Consider the following 7101-nt stretch of genomic DNA (forward strand, 5'->3'; position numbering starts at 1 on the left):
TGGTTGTCATAGATCACTTCTATGACCATAATTGAGAAAGAAAATAAATTTTTTTTCAAAGTTCAGAGCATAAGGATGCTCGTTTATTAATGAAAACAATATTAAGTTTACACATACTTTAGATAAAGTATGATAAACACTCTGTAAATATTTGTGAAAAACTACACATTACAAAAATTGAAAGAGTATTCCTGTTCTTCTGATATAAAGATTTGAAAGATTTGAGAGTTGTGGTTTCTTTGATTTCCAGAATGGAGGTGAACAATTTAGAAAGCAAATATTACGTAACAGTAATTTTATATATTTAGAGATGATTTGTCTATACTTTCTCAGATTCCTCTCATCACTTTATTTCAACCACATCAACTAATATTCATCCAATCTATGGCAACTATGATGATACTTCATAATTTTTAATAATCTGCCACCATATTTGCCTTAAAGAGCACCTGAGAAAAATACTTAAAACTCACAATGTTCCTATCTCACGTTAATCAAAATAAAAATAATAAAGATGCCCTTCATAGTGACAAAAACCAAATTTCTAAGTCAACAAAAACAGCATCTCCAGTTGGATTTTCTTCATACATTGTGATTTGCAATGACCTCAGTCTTTCATGGAAAAGTTGATATTATATACAAGAGTTCATATAATATATATATATTTGTATTTTTCTGAAGTGAGAAAGGGGGGGCACCAGAGAGACAGACTCCTGCATGCCATGTGCACTAGGGGGCGTTGCTCTGCTGCAACCAAAGCCATTCTAGCGCCTGAGGTGGAGGCCATGGAGCCATCCTCAGTGCCCAGGCCAATTTTGCTCCAATGGATCCTTGGCTGCGGGAGGGGAAGAGAGAGATGGGGGGGGGGGGAGTGGAGAAGCAGATGATCATTTCTCCTGTGTGCCCTGACCGGGAATCCAACCCGGGACTTCCACATGCCAGGACAACACTCTACCACTGTGCTAACCAGCCAGGGCCGGGAAAATAAATTCTCCTGATTAAGTTTCACTCAAGCAAACTCAAATCATGAAAGATACATTTCTCCTCTTTGGATTTTCTCAGTATATTTCTTCCCAGTACCTTTTAAATAATTTAGTCTGTACCAGTCTGTAAGACTGGTAATTCCCAAGATCCACTACCAAAAGCAGTTTATAAAACAAAGTTGTTAGAATAAGGAACATACTTTATTGTGAGGATCAGATGCACAGAAAACTACAAAAGGCCCAATTACCAAGCACAACTTTGCAGATATCTTTGCACAGGTCATTATAGTTGTGACCTTTGAATCCATTGTAATTTTTACAATTTCCTATTGTTACAAGTATCATTCAATTAAATAATTATATATTATTACTTACATGTCAATTATATATTAAATAGTCAAGTAATTCAATTAAATATAAATTTTAAAAATTGAATAAATAAAAGTATAATTTCAATCAAATATCAACCTCAATTGCTGACTTTCTATAACAGGTGATCATTGTTACCAAGCAATTTTAGGGGAGGACTGAAAACTGTCTTTAAAAAAATCATTTAAGAGGGAAAATTACACCTGACCAGACGGTGGCATGGTGGATAGAGCATCAGACTGGGACACAGAAGATCCAGGTTCGAAACCCTGAGGTTGTCAGCTTGAGCACGGGGTCGCTGGCTTGAACGTGGGTTCATAGACATGACCCCATGGTCGCTGGCTTAAGCAAGGGGGCACTTGCTCTGCTGTAGCCCCCAGGGGTCAAGGCACATATGAGAAAGCAGTCAATGAACAACTAAGGTGCAACAAAGAATTGATGCTTATCTCTCTCCCTTCCTTTCTGTCTGTCCCTATCTGTCTCTGTCTCTCTCTCTGTCACAAAAAAGAAAAAAAAGAAAAAAAATTGCTTCAAATACTGATTCCAAATTTTGGTCAAACCCAGGTTACCCTTCAGTAATCATTGTGAGCTTTCCTATTTTTGGATCACGCTCTGTCAACTTTCTACCATCCTCCTTGTCTGCAACTTCTCCAATTTCATTTCAGTGTCAACCTATACACTTCCATGTCTCCTCTTCCCCTTTCTCATATCACGCCTCTCAAACTAACTTTTTTTTAACTTACAAATTTGAGAGGAACAGAGAGGGGCGGAGAGATAGAGAAAGAAACATCATTTTGTTGTTGCACTTATTTATGCATTCATTGGTTGATTCTAGTACGTGCCCTGACCAGGGATAGAACCCACAATGGGGGTGAGACTCCAACTGAGCAATCTGGCCAGGGATCAAATATAACTTTGATTAACTATAACCAATATTCCTACCTGAACTATTACAATAGAAAAACCAAACTGCCCAAGAAGAGCAGGTTTTTATGTTACAGGCCTAATAAATAACATTGCTGGTAAGTTTGGGAGGAAAAATACAACCACTCTATTAAGCTCACTACATTTAACAGTCATAACTATTACTTTCATTGAGCTCATACCTTAAAACTTCTGGAAAACTCCTGTATACATACTTGGACTATAGTTTCAAGTATGTAATTATTATGAAATACAGACATATGGATTTAAGGGTAAATAGAGAACAAACATTAAACATAAAAATGCAAATCCCAAGTCATAAGATACTTAAGTACTATTTTATATGAACTTTATTTTTACAAAGCTACCAACAAAGTAAATCTCTAATGCAAAAATAATAATACTATCATTCAAGCTATTTTCACAAAACTACACCACTTAGAATCTGTACAAACAAAAAAATTAACTTTAAAAAAAAAAAGAAAGAAATAGAGGCCCTAGCCAGCTGGCTCAGCAGTAGAGCATCAGCCTGGCATTTGGAAGTTTGATTCCTGGTCAGTGCACATAGGAGAAGCGACCATCTGCTTCTCCACCCCTCCCTCTTCCCTCTCCCCCTCTTTCACCTTCCTGCAGCCATGGCCCATTCCAGCAAGTTGGCTCCAGGCGCTAAGGATGGCACTACAGCCTCACCTCAGGTGCTAAAATAGCTCCACTGCTGAGAAACTGAGCTATGGCCCCCAGATGGGTGCAGCAATAGCCCCAGATGGGCAGAGGGACAGCCCCATAGGGGGCTTGCCAGATGGATCCTGGTTAGGGTGCATGCAGGAGTCTCTCTGCCTCCCTGTCTCTCAATAATAAAAAATAAAAAATGCATATGAGTCAAGACAGCAGGGATATATCACTAAATAAAAACTTAGAGATAAGGCCTTGTGACAATGGAAGCAGAGACTGGAGTGACACAGCCACCATCAAAGGGAGCCAACAGATGCAGGCAGCCTCTAGAATCTGGAAAGAGGCAAAGAAAGGATTCTCCTCTGGAAACACTAGGAGCAACCACCCCTGCTAACATCTTGACTTTAGATCAGCTAGATTAATTTTGGACTTCTGATCTCCAGATTTGTAAAATAATAAACTGTGTTTCTTCAGCCACTTGGTAGGGTAGTTTGTTACAGCAGCAAAGGGGGTTAATATACATGGCTACAGTGTTGCACATGGGAATTCAATCAAACCAGCTACATCCACCAAATCAAGCTTCCCATCTTTTTGTCTATGCCCTGCAAGCTATATTTTTAAGTGGTGGGAAAGGATCAAAAGAATAATATTTAATAACATTTCATGACACATAAATTCAATGTCCAAAAATAAATTTTCGATGGGACTCAGAAAAAAATTTTGAGTAGGAAAAATTTTACTGATTACTTATGTTGAGATAGTGTATCTTAAAACCAATACCCTCCACTTCCTTATCTTCGTTGAAACAAACTAACTGGCCCTGGCCGGATGCACAATAGATAAAGCATCCTCCTAGGACACTCATGCACCAAAGAAGCAGGTTCCATGCCTGGTCAAGGGACCTAGCAGAAGCAATCAATTAGTGCACATCTAAATAAAGAACTACTAAGTGAAACGAGATGGTGCTTTTCTCGCTGCTTCTCTCCCATCCCTCTCAAATGGAAAAGTTAAAGGAAAAGAAAAGCCAATACATGGTAAATATCTGAAATAACACAGCTACCGCTAGTAGTAGTCAGAGATTTAAGACTGGGGAAGGCAAGCCACCACCCTCTGTTGGTTGGAGCATCATCCCAAAGCGCAGTTTGCCTGTACCAACCCTTGTTGGGGCGCATGGAGTATATTCTTCTCTCCCTCTCTCCACTGTCCTCTTCTCCCTCCCCCTCCTCTCGCTAAAATCAATAAAAAATTTAAACAAAAATAAGACTGGGGAAGGCAACTTGGTAGAGGAGCCTTGATGCTATACCCTTCTCTGCATTAAGTGTAGAAGCAAATACCACTTTTGTAGTTTAAAAAAATTATGAATGGGTTACCTATTTATATGATTAGTTTTGTAATTAACTCCCCACACAGAAAACTAAATAAATGCAAAGGATGCTCAAGAATTTAAAAAGTCTACTGTAAATTCATTTTTGATAAGACATGAGTTGGAGAAAAATTAATTTGATGTCTAACTCATTTAAGAAAAACTGAACTCAAACACTGAAACAAAAGTTTATGGAGAAAAGTCTGCTTTTAATTAAAAATCTGACTTAAAACATCCCACTATTACCTTAACTATTTAACCTAAAACATCCCTGAACATCAAAGATGGCAACCTCGTTACACAGTAATCAAAATCTTATCGGTAATTATGAATAAAAAGGGCAGGTACATACAAAAAGATTAAAAGGACAATTTTATTCTGACATCGGGTTTTGTCAGAGACAAAACTGCCAAAACTTATTGTAAATACAAAGATAAAGTAATGAGGAAAGTATCAATGCCCAAATAAATGGGAGTAAATGATGCCCAGAGAAGAAATGAAAGGCGCTGTTTCAGCTTCTGAGAATGGCCAGTGGAGAAGGTACCGCAGCAGAAACGAGCGACAAAATTATAGGGTCTGGAATTCTTTACAAAATGGCAACAAGGAGAAAAACTGAAAAGAACGTTTGAAAGTAAGAGGAACAGTATCCAATGGAATCGGCCCGTCTGCGCGAGCACTATTTCAGAGTTCCAGTGAGTTGGGACGGGGGTGGAACTATTACTGCGCGGGGGAGAAGGTGCTCGGGCTGACGGATGCATACATACTGCAGGTGGCGGAGCGCCCGCAGGGGGGTGGGGAGGAAGACCGTATTGCCTCAATGGGGTCAATGAATTCCCTTAAAGACTATAGAAAGCTGACACAGCACTTCTCCCAGCACGGAGAGATACTCGCTCCCGGCCCCTCCCTAACAACTTGCCTTGTAGAAAGAGTTGCGGGTCCCAGGCCCCCGGAACCCAAGGCTCCGCCATCCAGGACAACTGCTCTGCCAACAAGGTCCCGCGAGAATCGAGGGATCTCGCGATACAAACCCACCAGCATCTCGCGAGTTTCCCCTACAACAACATGGCGGCACAGAAAAATCAGTGGTTCAGCAGTTAAAAAAGTGCTTCATTAATGACTGAAGAACAGGTAAAAGAAAAACAAGTCTCTTCCGCCTTACATTTCTCATCTTGTTTCCCCTAGTGTAAAAGAAAAGTAGCAAACAACACTAAAACCTCTGATAACCAGTTACACTACACACACAGCATCCCACTGCTTTAGCCAGCCTGTCACGTGGAAGCACATTTTCGGCGTGCATTCCCGTCACGTGGGCCTCAAAAGAGCGCGCGCATCAGTCGCTCCCCCGCCCTCTTTCGCCCGCGCACGCGTGCGCGCGCACCCCCGCCCCACGTGGGGGCTTCGTCGCCGTTGCCGCCGCCGCCGCCGCCGCCTCCGCCGCCTCCAATCCCACCCCCCAGCACTATGCTCGAAATCCGGGTCCCAAAGCCGATAGTATCCCTGGTCCCCTCCTCCTCTCCCATTCTCCCTCCCCCGCGTCTAGCCTTCACCACGTGCCCCGAACGTTTGCTCACCTTTCTCGCGGGGCCGCTCGTTGCGGGCCACTCGGGGAGATGCCGCCCTCGTGGCCGCTCTCCGGCCCCGCCACAGAACTTGCTCGGGGGCCGCGGCCGCCGCAGGAAGCAGGACAGTGGGGCCGCGGCGCTTCCAGGTGGGTCCCCGCCTCCCGCTCCTGCCACTTCCCGCAGCACCAGCAGCTCCTTCCGGTCCCCTCCTTTCTCCTGGTCGTTGGGACGGGCGGCGGCGGCGGCAGCAGGCGCGCGCACTACACCGCCTGCTGGTAACTGCAGCGGATGCAACCTGGGTGGGCCGGGGGCCGCCAAGGTCCGTCCCGCGATCCGCCCCTGCCGGGGGGCGAGGATTGACCTGAGGGTAGAACCCAGTCCATCCCTTGCGATAGTCTTAACTGGGTCCTACGCTTGAAGGAAAGGTGTCCCAGTAACTCCACAGTTGGAAATCCGCTTCATCCTGTCCTATGTGGCCTCCTGAGACTGCTAAACCCTAGCTCCCTTAGCAGTGTGGTCTCAGGTTAGGAAGATATCTGTGTATTTTACAAACACTCCTGCCTACCTCATCCCCAACCGCACGGCCCTCTCACTCTCCCCTCCAGCTTTCCGCCTGTTCCTACAACACGCGGCCTCGATTCACTTAAGGACTTTGTGCTTGCTGTTCCCTCCGGCAAGAACACGTCCTCCAGATTTCTTTTAACTCATGGATGTTCAATGCATATTTCAAGTCCATTCTCATGTCAACATCTGAGGCTTCCCGGACAGCTGGAGCACACTTGCACTACCACTCTCGCCCTCTTAGGAGCTTTTATTTCTTTGTGAGCTATCACTTCCAGACCTTATGTGTCAGTCACCTGCTACCACGTAGAGATCCTTAGAGGCAAGGAGTTTTCACTTTTGCTAACTGCTATATCCCCAGACCGGTGTGTGGCACAAAGCAGTGTTCAATAATTAGTTTATTGAAACAAAACGAACTATATTGAGCATGTTGATAATTCCATTGACAGACTATTTATGAGCTGTGAAAAAGTTGAGCTAAATCTCCTTCCCTGTCTATACAGTTTAAAGATTATATTCCCAAAACATAGATTCCAGTGGTAGAAGCCATTTTAACTGAAGCTCTTCTGCAATTATCAAGCAGTGCTGCATTCCTTTGGTCCTTTTTGTTCAGACAAGCAGATATAGGTGCCTTTTTTATTTTGCTAAAAAAGTTATTAAATGATTG

General features: G+C 43.2%; 1 protein-coding gene across 1 annotated transcript in view; it reads right to left on the reverse strand.

Moving 5' to 3' along the window:
- ZZZ3 (zinc finger ZZ-type containing 3) overlaps positions 1–6012 on the reverse strand; it is a 118162-nt gene extending 112150 nt beyond the window's left edge. Inside the window, exon 1 of the mRNA XM_066376593.1 lies at positions 5883–6012. The gene's annotated coding sequence lies outside the window, so the exon portion shown is untranslated. The remainder of the gene's footprint in view (positions 1–5882) is intronic.
- Between the last annotated feature and the right edge of the window lie 1089 nt (positions 6013–7101).

Source organism: Saccopteryx leptura, chromosome 3 (genome assembly GCF_036850995.1).
Source record: "Saccopteryx leptura isolate mSacLep1 chromosome 3, mSacLep1_pri_phased_curated, whole genome shotgun sequence".
NCBI classification, from domain to species: Eukaryota; Metazoa; Chordata; class Mammalia; order Chiroptera; family Emballonuridae; genus Saccopteryx; species Saccopteryx leptura.